The sequence below is a fragment of the Diabrotica virgifera genome, chromosome 2 (assembly GCF_917563875.1).
Source record: "Diabrotica virgifera virgifera chromosome 2, PGI_DIABVI_V3a".
NCBI lineage: Eukaryota > Metazoa > Arthropoda > Insecta > Coleoptera > Chrysomelidae > Diabrotica > Diabrotica virgifera.
The window spans coordinates 116780940-116806032 of NC_065444.1; positions in this window are offsets into that span (position 1 = coordinate 116780940).

Genomic DNA, 25093 nt, shown 5'->3' on the forward strand with positions numbered 1-25093 from the left:
AAAATGAGTACTATCGAAAGAACATCAATATAAATATAAACAAAACACAATTTTTAATAAAACTATATTATTCTTTTAAATAATATATTTATTTATTATTTTATTAATATTATTTATTGATTATTGATTAATTTATAATATAGCGTAAGATTAATATATACATTGGATCTAAATAAAATTTGATTTGTGTGAATCCCAAAGATTTGTGAATTACAGTATTCAGATGTAGAGAACACTAAACCAAAATTATTATTATACCACTGCTCAACAGAGAGCGCTGAAATAATTCAGGTTCTATCGTCATTGAATATATTATGAGAGTAGAATATAATATGCAATAATTATTGTATTCAATTAATGATGCAAATTTAATTTACCATTTAAAAATATAATCCTCTAAAATACCCACCAATTTTTCTCTCCTCCCAAACCCAAAAAAATCCCCAACCATTTCAACTTATAAAAAAATTTCCCACTCTTTGAAATGGGATTTAACAAAATAATAATATCAACATAAATATTTTACTTAAAAATAAATTGGATAATGCAATTTATCTTTTATTTTTACTACCATCAAAAAAAATTATCATGTATTACTTTTAACACGTTTGTATATTTGTAGAATAGGTACATTTTAACTCATTTAATACTTCCTGTATGGGTGTATCGTTTTGAAAACGTAGGGAAATTCTTGGAGATTCGTATTCGTAATCAGTAATTCGATACTCATAGTCAGAGCATTATTTTTGGTAATCAGAAAAAGTCATCACCCACTTTTAATGTCAAGAGTTAAGCGTGAAAAATAGATGATGTTTGCGTCTACTTCAACCAGATCACTTCTTATGTAAATATTATGATTACAAATATCTTTTCAAGGAAATATTATAATAAAACTTATACATTGTTTCTGGCTAATGTGAGATTGCACTTTCAGTTTGCTTCTGTATTTATAAAATAAAATAAAATTTGAATTATGGTTTTGTTTGGAATAATTACTTGAGAATAATAATTACGATTGGGATCCAAAATAATACCTAACCTAATCCTAATCACCGTGAAAACCTAATAACCGGTTTTTACTTTAAAAAGAAAAAACCGGTTATATCCGGGATAAAAAAACAACCGGTAAATCCGGTTATTGCGAAGTAAAAAAACTGGTTTTAGGTTTAACCTTCGGATGACAAAGCGGGGGAAATTGTGACCCCCGCGTATGTTTTTATTTAACAAATTCAAAAGTATTTTCAATTTTTAACTCATTATTTTTTATTTGACTTTAATATCATTCTAGATATCCTCATATTTTGAAAAATTCCCTATATTTTACGAATAAAAAATATATTCTGAAGTTGATGTTTTGTAAAATAGCATCTCTTATGTGTAATTCCAAGTAGTTTTACGCTAATGACGTCGACTTTGCAATGTAACAAGTCACTTACTCAACATACACACTACACACGACACTAATACTAATGTTGTGACTGGCGGAATGACATAAAGTCCATGCCATAAAAAAAATTAAAAAAAAAAACAAAAAAAAACTTCATTTTTTTGTTAATTGTCATTTTTGACATTTTTGACCTGGGGTCATTTTCCCCCCTTGGTCATCCGTGTAACAAAAAAAGGTTGGTCATCGGAAGGTTAAACCGGTAGGTTTTTCCTATCCCTAAGTTTCATGTTTACATAAAAAAGTTTAGTGACAAACTTTTTTTTCTATGGATGCTATACAATGTGCAACTTCTCTCACTACTTACATATATTCAAAATGAACAATTTCTCAGGCAGTGAGAAAAGTCGGCTATTGAAGTGAGAAATATTTTTTCTCACGGGTTCACCGCCGGTTTACATACATATGATCGCCATTTCCATGGTAACATGCACAATACAAACACAATTATTTTTGTCAAACAAAATGTGTTCCAACTTGTCAAAACTTAACAAAAATTACCTTTTAAGACTGTTCAACTGTGAATTATAATTTTAAATAAATGAAGTATATAAAATATTAAGAATATTAAATACCTATGTGTATACAGTCGGAAAAATGAAAGAATACCCATGAACGAACATATAAAACACGCTGTATTTTCCTGTCACTGTGTCGCAAAGAAAATTGTCCAGTGCAAATACATGTAAAAATAAAATTATTACATGTTGATGGATTCGACCGTTACTTGATGGAAGTTCATTTTATCTCACAATAAAACACTGAAAAGTTTCGTTTCCTATACTTCCACAAAATTTATTATTTACAACTATGTGACTACAGCTGTTTCGGCAGAGTGCCTTTATTACATGTACTTGCGCTGGCCAATTTTTTGTGTGACACGGTGACAGGAAAATACAGCGTGTTTTATATGTTCGTTCATGGGTATTCTTTCATTTTTTCTACTGTATACAGAGTGGGCCAAATAAAAGGAGCCACCCCGATATTTGGCAGTATTTATTAGATTTTAAGAAAGTAAAAAAACAGGTCAATTTTTGATCTAAGGGGGACATATTTTTACGGTACAAACATCTGTCATTTGTCAACTCCCTCCCGTCCACTTCCCCCACCCCTTATTTTTAAATAGGGAATAGGGGTCGCGTGCTAGCTCATTTGAAAGGATATTCAATTCTCTATTCAGTAATATCAACATCAACATAAGAATTTATACAGGGTGTCCAAGAAAAATTATTTTAAATTAAATTAATTAACACAAAAAGAAGAATGTATGTAATTTATTTAACTCAGAATACATTCTACTGCTGATAAAAAAACAGAAAACAATGTTTATTTGATAAATAAACACTGTTTGTTGCTTAAATTCAATATTCAACCTACCAAGAGGCAGATGGGTGGAAGTTTGAACATTAAAATTAAGCAAAAAGCAGTGTCTATTTATCAAAAAACATTTTTTTCTGTTTTCTGTCAGCAGTAGAATGTGTTCTGAGTTAAATACATTACATACATTCTTCTTTTTGTTTCAATTAATTTAATTCAAAATAATTTTTCTTGGACACCCTGTATACATTTTTAAGTCAAAGTTGATACTACTGAATAGAGAATTAAATAACTTTCCAAATAAGCTAGCGCACGACCCCAATTCCCTATTTAAAAATAAGGGGTGGGGGAAGTGGAAGGGAGGGAGTTGACAAATCACAGATGTTTGTATCGTAAAAATGTGTCCCCCTTAGATCAAAAATTGACCTTTTTCATATTTTCTTAAAATCTAATAAATACTGCCAAATATCGGGGTGGCTCCTTTTATTTGGCCCACTCTGTATATATTTTATTTCAATTTGGGCATATAATATAACTGGAAGCACCTAAATTATTTAATTTTGAAGTTTGAACTCTTGACAAAAACGCCTCCATAGAAAAAGTACAGTGTACAACACGAGAGAAAATGTCTTTTTTCTCTCTTGTTGTACAATATACTATAGTTTATAATTTTAACCAACACAGCAGTAAAATATAATTCTCAGTATCTCGAGAAATAAGCGTTTTTTGGGGTGTGCCGCTCGTCTATAAAGTCATATAACATTTTTCCTGTTGTGTGTTTCGACCTAAAGGAAGAAAACTCCAGAGAACTTCTTCATGAATTATATTTTATTGCTGTGTTGGTTAAAATTATAAACTAAAAAGTTTGTCACTAAACTTTTTAAAGTAAACATGAAACTAACGAAATCTGACGACAACATGTTTAAAAATTAACACTTCTAGTTATTTTACATATATTTTTATTAACTAAACTGAAACATCTGTATATAGGGTGAGGCAGATAAAGGGCCTATTAGAAATATCTCGAGAACGAAAGATAACAGAATCATGAAAATTGAAATACAGGGGTTTTGAGGTGTGAACTATTTAATGAAAATATTTTGTTCTCTTTGCTACTTCCGGTTATACCAGAAGTTGATTTTAAATTCGTTTTTTGAAATGTGACACCCTGTATATTTCTACATTTTTGAATTCTCCTGGGTGTCTTCTTTCTTAAAACATGAAATTTTGTAATATTATACAGGGTAGTTTAAAAGATAATAATTACGGTTTTTTTTATAAATTTTCTAACAATCTTCACAGCCGCTACAAGAGGCTACTAATTTGATATCAAAAACTATATTTAGGTTCAAGTGATTTTTAATATAGTCTAGTATTATTAAAAATTATTAATATAGCGAAATGTTTAATTTTAGTATACATGGTTGATCGAATTTTTCTTAAATGGAGCACCCTGTATTTTAGTATTGTAATGAAATGATATTTTATATTGCTTTTTTATTTCTTAAGCATTCCCTATACCTAACTGCTTTAATTTTTGAGTTATTCATGATTTTTTAAGCCAAACATTAATTGCAACAAAAATTACGTGAAATTTTATTAGGTTGGCCGTGAAAATATTCAACAACATATAATTTTTTGAAAATAAATACATGTTAATATAGAATAATCCTTAATTTATTAATATTGGATGAGATACCAAAATGCCTACGTTGTTAAGATTGCTGGTGCATAAAATATTAATAAATAAAAAACCATTTTCTACCTAGACTTTGTCTTCGACACTAAACTTTTTTTAACATTAGAAATAACATTATACTATTTTTATAGTTCCAGTTGTTTTGTTACCATTACTAATATAAATTTTTCTAATTGGGAACGGATTAGTATGGTTTTTGTTCTAGGAGGGTATAACAAAAATGTACTACTAGCAATAAGAATTTATCATCTGTAATTACCTGATAGACGAAAACCAAGGACAGAAACTTTTTAAAGTTTACTAGAATAGTTTCGACGTACTAGATACTTAGGTTACGAGAGCCTTCATACTTAGGTGCAAATTCTCAGTGACACTAAAGATTACATTGAATTCATTTTAATCATTTACAATATTTTTTGTTGGAACCAGTCCAACAGGTCAAACAGTCCATTGTTTAAATGTCCAGTCCGTTGGAACCGCTCTAGTAAATTTTGAAAAGTTTCTGTTTATGGTTGTCATCGATCATGAAATTGCTAATAATAAATTCTTATTGTTAGCACCTTATTGTTAGCACATGTAATTATAGTATAGTCCAGAAAGCCACTGCGCATCCGCTAGAAAAAATATTCTGATTCGCATTTTTGCACAATCTTACTCAAAAAGGACCCCTTTTAATAAATGTGTATGTTGCCAGGTCCAAAAGTGAGTAAAAAATTTTTTAAAATTTTTTTTTTGTTTTTTCTTAAAATTATTTTTTTGCATCGAACAAAGTTTTTTATAGGTTTTTTGGATCATTACAAACAGAAAAGGTCTTTAGTGACTTTTCTCTAAAGTTGATAGTTTTTGAAATATAAGCGATTAAATATTTAAAAATTGCAAAATTGGCCATTTTTAACGTTCAAAATCTATGTGAAAAACTAAAAATTTTATTGTTGCCAAGGTAGGCAGATATTCCTTAAACATCAATTGATGAAGTTCCGAAGAGTTGTTTGCAATACAACATCGAAATCCCCCTTTGTTTTTTAATTGGTAATCAAGCGGGAGCTACATTATTTTCAACCGTTGCATGTATGTAATATGCATAAATATCGTCGGGTTAGTGCTTATTTGTTCCATACCACATTTTCTACTTTTTCGGGTTAGAAGCTGTAATGAAACATCGACAACATAATAATGTATGTAATTTGGCCCTGATAACTCTAACAGCCAAGAATTTTCTGTAACACCTTTGTAATTTTGTGCCATATGATTATTTTATGGGTTATTTCAGTGCTTAAGTGTTCCATGTGCAAAGGCCAATAGGAAGCCAGTATTTCACACGCGCATTCGGTGCTTCGGTGCTTGTTTGTGCCATGTCATCAGTGTTACGCAGTGAGTTGAGGTTAACGTGTCTTACTTTTTTCTTCACTTTACTTTTTTCCTGTTAAATCATCTAAGTATAGAGAAATTTTTACCAGAGAATATAATTTTGGTTTTCTTTTACCAAAAAAGGATAGATGTGATACCTGCGAGAAATACAAATTAATTGAAAATAAAACTGAAGAAAATAAAAAACATGATGATTTTCACATAAAAAGTAAAATCGAAAGAAAAATAGAAAGAGACTTTGATAGAGACGCCTACAAATTTGACCAGTCTACTGCTGTTTTATGCTTTGATATGCAAAATGTTTTTGCTCTACCGAAAGCTGAGGTGTGTCAAATTTTTTTTATAAAAAAAAGTTTTCAGTATATAATTTAACTGTTCACTGCTCCACAAATAAAATTACCTACTGTGCTCTATGGCATGAAGCCATTTCAGGCCGTAATATCACATTGCCAGTGCTCTTATAAAACTATTATAAAACAAAATTTCAGAAACAAATCCTAACGAAAATAAGTTTATATTATGGTCGGATTCTTGTGTCCCCCAAAACTGCAATTCACACATGGCCTTAGCTATAAAGTATTTCTTACATATCAATAATCGCGTTAATACAGTTGAACAAAAATTTTCAGAGCCCGGACATAGTTTAGATAAAGAAATCGACTCTGTTCACAGTAAAATCAAAGAATACTCCATCCAACAAGAAGCGAAAGTATCGACTATTTCACGATTCAAATTTCTTTGCGCATGTACGATCCGCCATGTTTCATGTATTATTTCTTATTTCTCAACCTAACCGCTAACAGCTGTTTGTTGTAAAATTATTGTGTTGTTTAATCTTTTCTAATTGTAGAAAAAAGGATAATACTATTAAATATATTTATTGTTAAAATAAACTCTCATTGTTATGGCTCCACGCAAAGGTGGATTTTCTTGTGTGGTTCGTACTGGGACGCCCCACTAGATCGTGAACAAATAATTCTCTTTTCAGTACCGAGAAATCGTAGCAGGTAAACGATCGTAGGGGTAGGGCAATGAGAGAAAGTTCTTTTTAAACATTTATGTGATTCCATATACGTACATACCTATTAAAATTATTTATTCCCAAATTTTTAATTAAACTTTTTAATAAAAAAACAATTTAAACATAGCTATTTAGTGTTTAATTTAATTTGCAATAGTATAAATTTAGTGTACGTTCTAGAAATAAAGGTCATTTTGAATTTATGCAAGGCAGGTCCACAACATCAATTTTTATTTTATGACAGCTGAGGGAAAAACTTATGAGTGGAAGAGAAAGACTTGCACATTGTGTTTATTAATCTTGGGAAGGCATATAGCAAAGTTACCAGAAACCTAATGGTACTAAGTAGGAAAGGAGTGCCGGCTGAATATGTGAGAGTGGTATAAAAAATGTATCAGAAGGTAACAATTAGAGAGAGCGAATACAGCTGAAACTGGAAAATTTTGTGTGAAAGCAGAGCTTCATTAGGGTTAGGTTAAGTTCCGTATTGAATCCGCAGTTATTAATAACTAGAACTAGCGAATAACTAGAAAAGATAATGTTAGGAATCAGTATATACAAAAAAATTGGGTGCGGATCCTATTGGTCCTATTGGAAACAAAATAAAAAACAGGTTAAGGTGGCTAGATGCTAGATCTGATGTCTTCTTTCTTTTATGTAGGCAGTACTGCCTGTTTTTCTTCAACGGTGCATTTTATTGTGTCCCTAAATTGTCATTACAGCTTTTCCTTGGGCGTCCTATACTTCTTCTGCCTAACGGTGACTTGTCCCTTACTATCCTTGATTTAAACATCCTGCTTATATGTTTAATCCACTCTTCTTTACCCAGGTATTTATATTGTCCACCCCACATATGCGGCTGATTTCCTCACTTCTTACCCTGTCCTGTAGTACTTTTCCAGCAATCCTTCTTAAGATCTTCATTTGGTTGGTCTCCAGATGTTTTTGCGTTTTGCTTGTATCTGGTCTTGTTTCGGCCTTATAAGTCATAACTGGCCTAATAACTGACTTATATATTTGGGCCTTTGTTTTGCACTCTTACGTGTTTGTTTTTCCAAATTGTGCCGTTTGGGCATCGGCCGTTCTACTGGCTTTAATTATTTGTTCTTTTACCTCTTCTTCGATATTGTTTCCAGCTGATAGATTAATTCCCAAGTATTAGATGCTAGATGTGATGAGGTAATTGTTATATATCCAGGCGAGTTGAATTTGGTACAGTACAACCAGAGTTTCCAGAAACCTCAGATGTACAGAAAGAAATCGAAGGTGAATAAAGTCATTCTAGCCTCCGCCGCAGAGTTTCCTCGTGCAGCGAGAATATGGTGGTGTTGGAGGTCAATAGACATTCAAAGAAATTTCTCAAAAGGAAACAAAAAAAAAATGATCAATCTAAGACAAAGTTAATAGAAAATTTGAAAGTATAATTCTGTCCTAAGTAAAAAGGTCTTGGGTCAAAAATATCTATTTTTCAAGTTTTTAGTACGAAAAAAAGTAATAGAAATCGATAGAAATTTTAATCTCTATTTTGAAATTAACTATTAAATTAAACTAAGCATCAAAAATCCATCACGTTTATATAAGTTTACAAAACTTAGTCAAAATAGATATTTTTAACTTAAAACCTTTTTACTTATCAGTACAAAATTTATATATGGGTTATATTAAATTTTACAGAAAAAAATACAATTCATATTAATAGATCAACTTAAAAACACTATAGTTTTAATTATTACTTTGTTTCTCAGTGTAACTCAAATTTCCTACAGTTTTGAACGAATTCCTCATTACTTTTCTTAGTGTAGTGTGAAGTATTACCCCGACCATTCTCCGACCGATATTTCTGTCCCCTGAATATCAAAGGAGCCGACAGATGCTTTCGCTTCTTGTTGGATGGAGTATTCTTTGGTAAAATGGAAAAGTGTTTGAAACATAGGGAAATATACAGCCCTGTTTCACTTTTAAGACCTGCGTAAATATACCCCTCGGTAACGCAACACTCAAGGTGCTGCAACTAAAAAAGGAGATTTTTTAAATTTTCAAACAGTAAGCCAAATTCTAAATTTTAAAGATCTGCCTTTTACTAAAATTAAACAAATTAACTATAAAAAAGATGACCGCTTGCATATTAGTTTTAAATGTGATTTTAACAAAAATAATGACAATGTTACTTGTATTGTATTAGACTTAATAAACATCAGATACTCGGCTCTGCTAAAAAACAGGGCAAAAACGATCGTAATAATATTATTATTAACTTTTCCATGGTAAAGGTTATTACCGAAAAACCTACAGTCGATGCTAAAAAAAATAAAGCCTATCGAGTCTATGTTTGCCTACATGCCTGAGGTTGACAAAATATTGTACAGAACAATATTTTCTTCACTAAATAAATAATTTTATTTCTTCCAACTGCAATTATTTGTTTCAATTACGTTATGAGTAGGTACCTACCGCAAAGAATATTAAACTTTTATTTACTGTTTGTTTCACATATACATGTTTTGATTATTAATAAATTTTAAAAGCAAAAAGGAGTTTTCTTTTTGATGTACCCTTGTATGAAAAAAAGGTGCAGTAATATAAGGTTCGTTATTTTAATTACAATAAATATTCATTTATTTCAGTTACATGACGTGTACCTACCGCGAAGAATGTAAATTTTTTACTTTTTGTTTCACATAGACATGTTTTAATTCTTGATAAATTTTGAAAACAAAAAGCAGTTTTGGAGTGCGGTCCTGAACTTAGTAGATTAAGCACACCGAAATTTAGTCTCGAAGTTTTCCATTGTTTTACTATAGTAAATCTTTAAATTAATTATAAGAAACATAATCAGTAGTTTGGTTATTAGTGGTGATTTGATTGCCGTAAGTACTTTTATCAATATTTTTACGGTTTCATCAAAATCTTACAGAATAACAAATTTCAATACAGCCATACAGTTTTGTAAATTCAAAGGTGATTAACAAAAACTTGTTTTTGCCTTTAATATCTTCGATAAGTTAAAGACTTTGTAATTAACAGAGTCACTGACCCATTAAAATATAATGAAACGAAACAAGAAAATTAAAAATTAAAAGTATTTAACAATTTTACCGATGGCTGGTACTTCTGACTACAGGGGTCCTCCAATGTTACCCGATCAACAAACACCATCTTATTCTACAATTACCAAACAAAAAGCAGCTACATTCCCTTTGAAAGACCAAGCCGTTATTATCCCAGCAGTAGACACACTAAAATTAGAAGACTACGTTACAGCAGTAGGATCACTAGTACAGCCCAAAAATGTACTTTTTTCGTCAAGAATTTCTAACGCCAGAATCTGCATCTACCTCTCCAGCAAAGAAGTTGTTGATACTTTTTTAACAGACCACGGAGGTATAAAAATAGCAGATAATGTTATTAGAGCGAGAAGACTAGTCACTCCTGCTAAAAGGTTACTGTTATCTAGTGTCTGTCCGTCTATTCCTCATCACATCGTTGAAAAATATCTTGCTGAAAATGGCTTTCATCTTATTTCACCGATGACTTTCTTAAGAGCGGGAATTCAAGACCCTCAATATAGTCACGTATTAAGCTTCCGTAGACAGGTGTACTATACACCTGACGACAATCTTGTTATTCCTGAATCAATTCTCATTGACTTCGATAATACATCGTACCGAATCTATCTTGCTGATGGACTCACCTGCTATCTCTGTCATCAATCTGGTCATATCGCCTCAACATGTACCAATATGGCCATCCAACCAAACCCGTCCATACCTACATCCCAAACTGACCAAGACTCTATTTCTACCTTTAATGCAACAGCTGAAAACAACAATGACTCTGTTCAGAATCAAACAGAAAACACTCGTGAAGTAATGGATTCCCAAGAACTCCCTACAGAAACTACTATACCGAAACGTTCTCATTTTGAAATATCGTCTCCACTTAGTGAAAACACAGAAATAGATTTTCCAAAACCTAAATCAAGATCAACAAAAAAGCCAAGAGTCACTAAATCTGATACAAAAAGTGGAGAAACAGTTTCTACTGAATCACTTATCCAACCTGCAAAGGAATTTATTGATGAAGCTTCAACCCAGTTTGAATTAAACTATACAGGGTTAGTAAGCTTTCTGGATGATGCACATGGTTCCCCCAATCCATTAAGTATCGCACAAGAATACACGAAAACCATAACAGGACTATTAGTAATGCTAACAGAAATCTACCCCAAAACTCGAAGACAGACGCATTAAATCTAGAATTACACGAATAAGGAAGAAAATACGTCGTCAACTAAATCTAGACCAAACTGAAAATGATAACTCCGAAGATACAGATGTTTCCCAAGAAAACCTCAATTAAAAACAAAAATCAATAAAATAAATATTAACAATAAATGGATATTATTCAGTGGAATATACAAGGATTATTTACACACATCGAAACACTTCAACTCCTAATAAAAGAAACAAACCCACAAATTATATGCCTACAAGAAACAAATTTTAAAAACAACAAAAAATATAACTTAAAACATTTCGATTCCTACCACAAAATCAGAAACTACGCCAACAAAGCAAGCGGTGGAGTATCAATATATGTTAATTCTAATTTAGAATCAGAGGAGTTTCCCTTACATTCTGCTTTAGAAGCCGTAGCAATAAAAGTTCAATGTCCAACACAGCTCTTTGTGTGCAATGTTTATATCCCATCGGATGTGGATTTTGTCTCGAGAGATCTGGAGCATTTAATAGAGCAAATTCCAAAACCTAGACTTATTCTAGGTGACTTCAACTCTCACAGCATTTCCTGGGGATGCCATTCCACAGATAAAAAAGGAGAACAAATAGAAAAATTTCTTAATGAAACAGATTTTGTACTATTAAATACAGGAGAAAAAACTCGGTTTAACTCTGTTACAGGCAACCATTCTGCTATTGATCTGACTATATGTGAAAGTTCCCTAGCTCCTAGTCTAAACTGGGAAGTATTAAATCATACCTACGATAGCGACCACTGGCCTATAATAATAAGAAACAATAATACCACAAAAACAAACATAAATTTTTCAGAAACATGAAAAACTAAAGATGCAAATTGGATAGCTTACCAACAACTTATTGAAGACTACCTGCCTAATTTTGAAACAATAGGAGATAACATAAATTCCGTTACAGATAAATTTACCTCAATGTTAACAGAAGTAGCCACAATTATTATAGGCAAAACAGCAAAATCAAAACGTAAACATTCAGTACCTTGGTGGAACAAACAATGTGAAAAGGCACTTAAACAAAGTAAGCATGCATTTAATGTATTAAAAAAACATCATACACCGGAAAACTTATCTAATTTTAAAAAACACAGAGCCTACGCAAGGTACATAATTAAGAAAAGTAAACGTGAATCATGGCAAGATTATGTTTCCACGATAACCGACGATACTCCGGCATCAGAGATCTGGAATAAAATCCGTAGAATTAAAGGAATTTCATACAGCAACAAAATTAACTCTCTTGACATTGAGGGAAACCTAATTACAAATAACAGTCAAATAGCCAATGCTTTAGCGAACTCATTCCAGACATATTCAAGTGATTCCGTGCATGACCCATTATTTGTCAAAAACAAAAAGAAAATAGAAAAGGAGGTCAAGATTACAGATTCCGTCAGCCCGCTAAATGTTGCAATAAGTATGCAAGAGCTAAATGAAGCACTACAAGGACTTAAAAACTGTAGCCCTGGATCAGATGAAATTCCAAATTGTTTTTTAACTAATCTTCCTTTAGCTGCAAAGCATCTACTCTTAGATATATACAACTTTTTATTTTCCACCAAACAATTTCCTAAATCGTGGAGTACCGCTACAATAATTCCTCTTTTGAAACCTAATAAAAACAAGTCAAATCCAGAATCTTATAGACCAATATCTTTAACATCTTCCTTAAGCAAATTACTAGAAAAAATTATAAATAGACGGTTGCAATTTTTCTTAGAATCAAAAGATCTAATAGTTCATCAGCAAAGCGGCTTTAGGAAAAACAGAAGCACAACTGACAATTTAGTGTCACTAGAGTCTGCAGTTAATGAGGCATTTGCAACTAATCGACAAGTTATAGCTGTCTTCTTTGATATAATTAAAGCTTATGATACTTTATGGAAATATGACATTATTGTTAAATTACAGCATTGGGGCATAGATGGAAATTTTCTAGCATTCGTCAAAAATTTTCTAGATGACAGAAATTTCAGAGTTAAATCAAACCAGGAATTTTCAGAATACCATACTCAAGAAAATGGCATACCCCAAGGATCTACACTAAGTGCAACACTCTTTCTGGTTGCAATTAACGATATCGTGAGCAGTGTCCGAAACCCTGTTAAAGCAATCCTATATGCAGATGACCTTGTAATTTATACTTCTCATAAGAATCTTAGTATGGCATCAAATATTATTCAACTTTCTATTAATTCCCTACAAGAATGGTCTAAAACAACAGGACTAAAATTTTCTACGGTTAAAACCAAAGTAATGTGCTTTTCTCGAAAACATCAAAATGTTGCAAATATTCCAAAATTAACACTGTATGATCAAGTTTTAGAAAATATTGAGGAACTTTGATTCCTAGGTATGATTTTTGATTCAAAACTTACTTGGAACAAACACATCGAAGTACTTAAAAAATCATGTTTACAGCACATAAATATTCTTAAAGTACTAGCAAATCATAACTGGGGCGCAGACACGACACAGTTACTCAATATTTATAAATCCTTAATCCGCAGTAAATTAGATTATGGATCAATTATATATAATTCAGCTAAGGATTCAACATTAAAAAAATTAGATATTGTACAAAATACCGCACTAAGACTAGCTCTAGGAGCCTACAGGACCAGTCCAGTTGAAAGTCTTTATGTAGAAGCAAATGAGTCGCCACTCTCGATTAGAAGATTACGTCTAAGTCTACAATACGCAAGCAAGCTATCAACTAATCCAAACAACCCAGCCTACCCCTATGCCTTTTCCACACATTACCATTCTAATTACATTCAAAATCCTAATCTTCGACCATCATTTAGCAAAAGAATTAGCAACTTCACATTTCCGAGCATTATGCATACCAGCTTTGATTATACTCCCCCTTGGACTATACAAATTCCGTATTGTAATACAGATCTGTCCACTTATACTAAGGACAACACCCCTTCATCTCTTTTTCTCCAATACTTCTACAATATTAAAAATAAATATCCATCCTGTCAACTAGTGTACACCGATGCATCAAAAACCCCCGAATTTGAAACAGTGGGATCTGCCATTGTCACAGATGATTCTGTGCGCAAATTTCCACTACCTAAGGACTACTCAATATATTCCGCCGAACTTTTTGCAATATCCAAGGCAGTGCAACAAACTCTTAATCGACCTGAAGACATGGCAGTAATATTCACCGATTCCTTAAGTGCAGTTCAGGGCATTCAGAAAATATATCCGAATCATCCGTTCCTAGAACAAATTAAAAAAGACCTTGTGGCTCTACAAAATAACCATAAACAAGTACATATTGTGTGGATACCATCTCATGTGGGGATACCAGGAAATGAAATTGCAGATAAAATGGCTAAAGAAGCTTGTAAAATGAAGAGATCCGAATATAGAACTAACCAAATTCCTCACTCTGATATGAAAAAATGCATCAATGAGTACACAAAGAACTTATGGTTACAAAGATGGCAACTCTTACCAAACAATAAATTGAGGCAAGTAAACCCAGATCTAACTGCGAAAACACCAAATTTAGTAAAACGAAGGGACCAGGTTGTACTACATCGTATCAGAATAGGGCATACCAGACTGACGCACGAACACCTACTAAGGAAGGAACCTCCTAGAATGTGCTACGCCTGTGACACCAATATAACTGTAAGTCACATTGTTATAGACTGTCCATTATATCATCTGGAAAGACAAACTTCTGGACTACCAAGTGACATAAAGTGTGCGTTAGACAGTGCGGAGTGTAACAAAATCATTAGGTTTTTAAAGGAAACTAAATTGTATAACCAAATATGAGTGCTACGTTATGAACAATTTAAAACCAACTTTGTAAAATCTCTATAGTTCATAGTTTATATCAATTTAATATGTATCGTAATTGTACCACCGCTAATAACCTTTTATGGTTGATGCGGGTTATTTCTAATAAAAAAAAAAAAAAAAAAAAAGCAGTTTTCTTTTTGATGTACCCCTGAATTTTTTTAAAGGTGCAGTAATAGAAGATTAGAAATAATGTAATAAACTCTGATCTAACTGTAGAATGATACATAAGATATATAGAAACGCAAACTAAAATATTTTACTTAAAACGTTATAAAATAATTCAGTTTTGTACTTCATTGCGTATGGAACAAATGTGCAAATTCCTGTACTAATTTTACTTTTTGTTCCATAAGCAAAGGTTTTTATTTTTTTTTTTTCAAATTTAAAAAGAGTCAGTAAAAATTTGAAGTCGTAATCCAGCACACCAATTTCAATATTTTTTTTAGAATTAACATCATTTTCATGAGCTTTAAAATAAAGGAGTAAATATTACCAAAATATTTAAATGTAAATATCTCAAAATGAGAATTTGGCATATGGAACAAATAAGTACTAGCCCGACGATATATGTGCGGAAAAATATTCTGATCCAATTTTTTTTCACCAACTTGCTTAAAAATATCTCCTTTTAACAAATTTTCATGTTGCCAGAATCAAAACGCAGTCAAAAAATTTTTTAAACGTTTTTTTTCCTAAAACTATTGTTTTTGCATTGGAAAAATATGTATTAGGTATTTTGGATCATTCCAAATAGAAAAGATCTCAAGTCACTTTTCCCTAAATGTGATAGTTTTCGAGACAACCGATAGAAAATTTAAAAATTGCAAAATCGGCCATTTTTAAACCTTAATAACTATGTAAAAAACCGAAAATTTCAATGTTACCAAGGTACGTAGATATTCTATGAGTATCGGTTGACGAAATCCAGAAGAGATTTTTGCAATACAATAGCGAAAACCCCTTTGTTTTTCAATTGCTAATCAAGCGGGCGCGACACTATTTTCAACCGCTGCATGTAGATGTAATTGGAAAGCTTTTTAAGTTTAAAAAAGATGTTTAAAAAATTTTTTACCCATTTTTGACTCTGGCAACATGCAGATTTGTTAATAGGGAACCTTTTAAGCAAGCTGGTGAAAAAAATTTAATCAGAATATTTTTCTGCACATATATTTACGCATATTACATACATGCAACGGTTGAAAATAGTGTGGCGCCTGCTTGATTAGCAATTAAAAAACAAATGGTTGTCGATACTGTATTGCAAAAAACTCTTCGGGATTTCATAAATCGATGGTTAGAGAATATCTGCCTACTTTAACAACATTAAAATTTTCAGTTTTTCATATAGTTTATAAGGGTTAAAAATGGCCGAATTCGCAATTTTTAAATTTTTAATCGCTTATATGTCAAAATATCAACTTTAGAGCAGTCATTAAAAAAATTTCTGTTTCTAATAATCCATAAAACCTAAAAAAATCTTGTTGGATGTAAAAAAAAATAATTTTAGGAAAAAAACAAAAAATAAACGTTTAAAAAATATTTTACCCAGTTTTGGACATGGAAACATACAAATTTGTTAAAAGGGGTCCTTTTTGAGTAAGACTGTGCAAAAATTCCGAATCAGAATCTTTTTTCTAGCGGATGCGCAGTGGCTTTCTGGACTAATAGCACATCTTTGTTAAATTCTCCTAGAACAAAAAAAATCTCAATCAGCTCCTCATTAGAAAAATTCATATCAGTAATGGTAGCAAAGCAACTGGAACTACAACAATAGTAGAGTGTTTGATTGAATATTTTCACAACAAACCTTATAAAATTTCACATAATTTTTGTTGCAATTAATGTTTTGCTTAAAGAATTACGAATAACACACAAATTAAAGCAGTTAGGTATAGGGAATGCTTAAGAAATAAAAAACTATCATAAAATATCATTTCAATACAATACTAAAATACAGGATGTTCCATTTAACAAAACTGATGACAAAATACTCATTCCGAGTTTCGACCAACCCTGTATACAAAAATTAAATATCTCACTATATTAATATTTTTTAACAATATTACACTATATTAAAAATAATTTGAACATAAATAGAGTTTTTGATGCCACATCAGTACAATTCTACAAGGGGTGAATATTGCTATGAAATTAATTAAAAAACGTAATTAGATTCTAAACTACCCTGTATAATATTACCAATCCTCGTGTGTGTGTGTGTGTGTGTGTGTGTGTGTGTGTGTGTGTGTGTGTGTGTGTGTGTGTGTGTGTGTGTGTGTGTGTGTGTGTGTGTGTGTGTGTGTGTGTGTGTGTGTGTGTGTGTGTGTGTGTGTGTGTGTGTGTGTGTGTGTGTGTGTGTGTGTGTGTGTGTGTGTGTGTGTGTGTGTGTGTGTGTGTGTGTGTGTGTGTGTGTGTGTGTGTGTGTGTGTGTGTGTGTGTGTGTGTGTGTGTGTGTGTGTGTGTGTGTGTGTGTGTGTGTGTGTGTGTGTGTGTGTGTGTGTGTGTGTGTGTGTGTGTGTGTGTGTGTGTGTGTGTGTGTGTGTGTGTGTGTGTGTGTGTGTGTGTGTGTGTGTGTGTGTGTGTGTGTGTGTGTGTGTGTGTGTGTGTGTGTGTGTGTGTGTGTGTGTGTGTGTGTGTGTGTGTGTGTGTGTGTGTGTGTGTGTGTGTGTGTGTGTGTGTGTGTGTGTGTGTGTGTGTGTGTGTGTGTGTGTGTGTGTGTGTGTGTGTGTGTGTGTGTGTGTGTGTGTGTGTGTGTGTGTGTGTGTGTGTGTGTGTGTGTGTGTGTGTGTGTGTGTGTGTGTGTGTGTGTGTGTGTGTGTGTGTGTGTGTGTGTGTGTGTGTGTGTGTGTGTGTGTGTGTGTGTGTGTGTGTGTGTGTGTGTGTGTGTGTGTGTGTGTGTGTGTGTGTGTGTGTGTGTGTGTGTGTGTGTGTGTGTGTGTGTGTGTGTGTGTGTGTGTGTGTGTGTGTGTGTGTGTGTGTGTGTGTGTGTGTGTGTGTGTGTGTGTGTGTGTGTGTGTGTGTGTGTGTGTGTGTGTGTGTGTGTGTGTGTGTGTGTGTGTGTGTGTGTGTGTGTGTGTGTGTGTGTGTGTGTGTGTGTGTGTGTGTGTGTGTGTGTGTGTGTGTGTGTGTGTGTGTGTGTGTGTGTGTGTGTGTGTGTGTGTGTGTGTGTGTGTGTGTGTGTGTGTGTGTGTGTGTGTGTGTGTGTGTGTGTGTGTGTGTGTGTTGTAACAAAATGAACTTCTGTTGGAGTGATATACTCCAACAGAAGTAATGAAAAAAAAATGAAAAGACTAAGTAATAAAAAGGAAGAGAATGTGGGATGTGTAAAGAAAAGGGTGATGTGGCTTCTACGTTGAGAAGCCGCAATAGGAAAAATAAAAAATACTACTTTTCAGTAGTACTGAAGAAAGGGGGATTAGAAGGGATAGAAGTAAAGTGGGAAGAGACAGAGGCAAACTGAATAGAGTTGGCTAGCTATAGATGCAAGAGAGCAACTTGACACTCAAGGATGGATACGGCTCGTTTGCATGCCTGTCGAAGAACAGTAGCTCTATGTAGATAGTAATAATGACTAAAATATGAAATAATAAAATAAGAATAATGTACTGAAGAGGAATGAAGATGAATAATTTCTAAAGACGAACAAGATAACTAAATCTAACTAATCATGGGCGCCATGAAAATGATCTTCGATCATTTTCCCAGGTATCTTAGACTGCTTTCAAATATTAAATATATTAAACCTGTAATAATGAACATAAAGGAATAATAAAATAATTGATATACAAAATAAATACATATTTATTAAAAATAACTACTAGATTTTTGACAATCTCTGAGTTACACAAAGTGTATATCATGTGACTCTAAAATGACATAAGTTATACAAGAAGATATATATATTTTAAAGATAACAACAATAATGTTATCTGTTACAAACTTAAATATAAGTACCTCTTACTAACATATAGGGTACAAAATTACATAAGTCTTCTACCAAATGGTTATAGTACGCCTGCTACGTACAACTAAAGGAAACCGACGAAGATGAAAATAATACAAATAAATAGGCCCAAGCCTCACTAAGAGAAAATACAATACTGAATAAAGCAAAATTAAATATACAAATGAATAAACGTTATAGAAGTGAAGTTAAGAAAAATACCGACAAAATGACCTAAATTAACCGAGCAAATGCAATGAAATAAAGTAACGACGAAGTAACCGAACAAACGAAATAAAGCGAATAAATACAATATTTGGGAAACAAGCAAGTAATGTTACAAAATAAATTTACCCGAATTACATAAACCAATATCAAAGCAATAATAAAGTATTAAAAACCTAATTTTCTCTAGGCTTATTCCTGTGCACAAGAAGTTACCGTAGATACAAAGTTTGGGAACCAAATAATCTAATATACAAATACATATGTCAAAAAAAACAGAGGTAACCTAAATCTGGAAAAAAAACATAGTGTATTTAACAGATAGTCTGAAATATAAAAAAAAAACCAATAGTTACTAAAACTCCTCACTAAATGTTCCCAAACGAGGTTGCGGTTGCATCCTAGAAAATGAGCATCACTATGATGCACCTCCATGCCCCCCCGTAGGCCCAGGTGGCAGGACGAAAAGGAGCTGGAATGTCCCCCAAAAAGCTTGTTCCCAAAACATACTCCCAGTTTGACTTGGCGGTAGCTGCAATAAGGTCAAGGTGGCTTCCCTAGGTAGTCAAGGTGGGTACGACATCACATGAGGGTTAGTTTTCTTCCAAATGGCTAAAAACATATACTTCGTTTGATTTCTCATATAAACCGGTAAACAAAAGTAAAGAGAAGAAGAAATAATCGAGGAAAACTTTTTAGAAGCAATAACATAAAAAAACAACCATTAAAAATGGAACAAAAACTAATCTCAGGTAACCTTGAACTATTTTGAGTTTGAAAACATGAACAAATAATGGCATTGCATTTGAAATAGGAATATAAAATATGACTTATCTGAAATAACATGAGATTAAGATAGTAATAGCCATCTACATACATTTTATATACCTTAATGAAATGGTATTGAACCAGACAAAGATAGTTACATGACAATTTATAGATATATTGGACATGAAAATTTATAGATATATTGGATGTTCAATCGGTTTAAAACGTACAGAGAAATGGTAATTATTTCCAATATTAATTTGAGGACTTCAAAAATATTTGGTTATGTAAAACCAAAAACCCCATGAATATAAAGATCGATATAAAGATAATATAAAGATCGAAATAATCTACATCCTTCACCTAAGGGACTGGCTAAGAACATTTAACAATGAACCAACTATTTCATATATTCAAGGTTAACTAAAAAACATTAGTAGAAAAAACGATTTACCGGTTAATTTTTTATTCCTCTTCCACTGATGGTACTCCCATCCTTACTCCAGGAAACCCGTACTCCAGGAAACAAGTGGTGGTAACTTTTTACTATACTTCCAAACTTAGTTGAAATAAAAATTAATTTCGAAGAAATTAACCGCCATTTACGGTACTAACCACCAACACCAACCTGTCAACCTCGCAGCCACCGGCCAAGTGCCTCTCATTCCTCCCACAGTCAGCGAGGAAAACGTCAAACTCTCACGGAACACGAATTAAACGACAAGGAACGGTTCAACAACTATGTTCCGTACAGTGTGACGTCACATGAGAAGTCCTTTACGATAAATTAAAGAATTTAAATGGGAGGTCAAGAGAAAATAATTATTTTTTTAAAAATAATTACAGCGCTAAAAATGATAATATAACGGGTGGACCGTTACAATCCCCTCCTACTCGGGAAAAAAAATTTTTTAACCAAAAAATTTTTTTTTTTTTTTAAACTTCAAAATATTAACAACTAAATTTACAATAGTCTAACAATCCACGTTGATTCGCAAGATTACTTCTAAATATAAACTAATGGTCAAGGAAAAATAAATCAATACATGACTCAAACTCATACTAAAATGTTACTATGTTACTCTCTGCTACCAAATATTAACATATATTGCTCAAAAGTCAAAACAAAACTAAATATTGTACTTAAGTTCATAATAATAACTGAGTGTCGAATTGGGCACTAAAACCAAAATTGAACTATCCATGGACATCAGATTTATAAAGGGTATATCCAAGAACGGAACAACCAGGAAAAGGTGTGAGCCAATTCGAACCATATCAAAAGTAAATGTACCAAAGTGAATAAAAAAAATCAGTAACTAAAATAGGTAAAGAATTGAACACTTTATCCAAAACTGAACTAACAATGGACACCAGATTCATAATAGTATATCCAGAGAAGAACAATCAGGAAGATTTATGGAACAATTCTCACTAATGTCAAATAATAACAATAATAAACATACCAAAGGAATCCAAAACTCAATAACCAAAATAGATGTGGAATCGGACACTTAATCCAAAGTCGAACTATCAGTGGACACCAGATTCATAAAAGGCATATCCAAAGAAGAAAGACCAGGCAAATTTATGGACCAATTCACACCAATACTAAACCACATAAACAGATCAGGTCTACGTACACCCACATCCGGTGATACGAACCTATCCAACCAAATACACAAAATAAATGAAGAATCAGACACTTATCCAGAATCGGACTATCAATGGACACCAGATTTATATAGGAGTATATCCAAAGAAGAACGATCAGGCAAATTTATGGACCAATTCTTACTAATACTAAATAAACTAAATTATTGGATCCAATGGTAACTAATACTGAACAAAATAAATAAATTAGGTCTACATACACCCTCATCCGGTAATATGAACCTATCTGAACTAAGTAATCCAAAATAAGTCAGAAAAAAATTACTAACAGACTAAGTAACAGAGATGTAACCAAACTAAGTCAAAGGTAAGATAAATACCTAAAGTGTATTGACTAAAATATTATAGAAACTACATAAACTAATTCGTGCTGGTATTCGCGAACTATAGCATGTTGCTACAACAGATGTATGAGAATAACCAGACTTAGATAAGGTACTAATATAAGAATAAGTAAGAAAGAAAACAGAATGAATGGTGAACTTACAAGGTCTATGGCACTATGATAAATAATAGGAAGAAAAAAAAATATGATAAGTGATAGGGAAAAAAATTGACGAGAACGAGCACAATTTTAAATAAAACTGCAAATTCATGCGTTCTCACATACGTGAAATTATTCAGGAAATATTCCAGAATCTGAATAGCAAAACTAATGCTTACGGAAAGAAGTGGGAATATACTCAAATGAACAACTCATCTGTCTAAACACTCCAAATACTGACTTAACGAACCTACTATGTATAGGGATGGCCTAAGCATTGATTTATAAAGAAGTGCGCAAGATATTTATCCATGTTTACTCATCAACTCAAAGTACAAACATACTATGAAGCAAAAGGCCTAATATGAACTAAATACTTCCCTATTAAATTGTAAAAAAACTGAAATAAGTAAACTGATTACAGAAAAATGTTTAGGAAATGTAATGATGAAAAGACATCTGCCTACTCTGCCATGAGGACATAGATTACGAAACCGGACAGCAGTGATCAGTTGCTGAATTTCGAACCCACGTATTCACCAACTTTGAGCATCAACAGACTAAGTAGTTTCTAAGAAGAAATATGAAAGACTCAAGAATTCATACATACTTACATCAAAATTCCAAACTAATTCCAGAATCATACTGTGTAGGATAGAAGGATATAAATTATTATAAAGTGTTTAAGATATTGGAGACAAATAATGTTAATAGAGTAACCCAATAACAAATTAAAAACCACATCTTTCCAATATGGCAAATTCAATAATAAGATATAAATATGATCAAAAAAAAAATTTGTAAGTAATCAAATATTCCAAATAATATAACACATAACCTGAGATAAGTAGTGCATAACATACAGTTCCATAATAATATCCATATTAAACAAGAGTACTTGTATGAGCTTACCTGTCCAAATAAGTATATAAATATATAATAATTCAACAACCCTTCTAACTTAAGGGGTTAGGTGTGCAAAAACTAAACAAAAATACAAGTGAAGTTCTGATTAATTGTATAATCCTACTGACAGGATTAGCAATTAATAACATTGACTCATAATAATAATTACAATGCACCATGCCTAATACCAAAAAAAATTAAATTCATACATAAAGTACTACATAATAATTAAATTAATAAGTAATAAATTAAAAGTCATCAACAACAAAGCCAAAGATGAAATCAAGCAATGTATGTAGGTACCTGCATTATCAGATGGTAAAAAAATTAGACTAAAGTTTCTAACCATACTAAAGATTGAGCTAAGCTAAAGACAAACAGAAGAAGAGATTAGCTTGAACACCACTGTTAAGGTAATCTTCTTCTGAACTTAATAGAAAAATAGTATCAATGTTTCTAACTAATAAAGAATTTATATTAAAATCTCAACCTAAAGTATCTGTCTGATTTATATAAGCAGTATATAGTACCCATGTTGATATATTATTCTCAAAATTAACAAAACTAGAAGCTGAGATGGATAATGGAACTACTTAACTATACAATTTATCATTGTAATGTTTAACACTACCAATTAAAGAAAATAAATTATGGATGAACATCTGTAATCATCTGAACCATGCGAATTCAACGTATCATGTGTAGAAGCTAATGTTGTGGACTGATTGTGCTTTGTGGTGTGTGCCTGTCTTACCAAACAACCCAAATATCCAAAATAACAAATATAAAATATAATCTAAAGTTTGTAAGACAAAGATACATATGGAGAAAATATTAGCGACACACCAACAAATCAAAAATGCCAGCAAAATATATAAATAATCAAATCAATAAAGTAAATAAAATACCTAAATACTGAAAATAATTTCTAGTTAGGTGTAAAATATAACCACTAGAAAAAAAATATATGCATATAGTCAATAATTAATTGTACGTGCAAACATACTACCATTGGTAGAAGGACTAAAAATCCATAATAATAGAACATAATGTCAGTCATGTATACTCATTCTAAATACACAAATAAGTTTCCAATAAAAATACAAAATTCAAACTAAAATATGAGCTGTACCACTAAAACTAAAAATGAGGTATCGAGAATAAACTAATCAAAACCAAAAGAAGCAGTATAAGTCTACCTGTTTATTATTAATAAAAATTAAAGACAAAAATAAATCAGAAATAACATATATACAAAGATATCAAAAAGTTAATAAAACAGAAAATTCCAATAAAAGAAAATTGAACTAAAAGAACTACTGTCTTAGAACCATAAAACGGTTGGCACCACGCATTGGGCAGCCAGTGTAACAAAAATAAGAAAACTTCTGTTGGAGTGAAAGTAAAAAGCAAGATATACTCCAACAGAAGTAAGGAAAAGAAATAGATAGACACTAATGGGATATAGATGTAGAGAGATGGGCTGTGTAAAGAAAAGGGTGATGTGGCTTCTACGTTGAGAAGCCGCAATAGGAAAAATAAAAAATACTACTTTTCAGTAGTACTGAAGAAAGGGGGATTAGAAGGGATAGAAGTAAAGTGGGAAGAGACAGAGGCAAACTGAATAGAGTTGGCTAGCTATAGATGCAAGAGAGCAACTTGACACTCAAGGATGGATACGGCTCGTTTGCATGCCTGTCGAAGAACAGTAGCTCTATGTAGATAGTAATAATGACTAAAATATGAAATAATAAAATAAGAATAATGTACTGAAGAGGAATGAAGATGAATAATTTCTAAAGACGAACAAGATAACTAAATCTAACTAATCATGGGCGCCATGAAAATGATCTTCGATCATTTTCCCAGGTATCTTAGACTGCTTTCAAATATTAAATATATTAAACCTGTAATAATGAACATAAAGGAATAATAAAATAATTGATATACAAAATAAATACATATTTATTAAAAATAACTACTAGATTTTTGACAATCTCTGAGTTACACAAAGTGTATATCATGTGACTCTAAAATGACATAAGTTATACAAGAAGATATATATATTTTAAAGATAACAACAATAATGTTATCTGTTACAAACTTAAATATAAGTACCTCTTACTAACATATAGGGTACAAA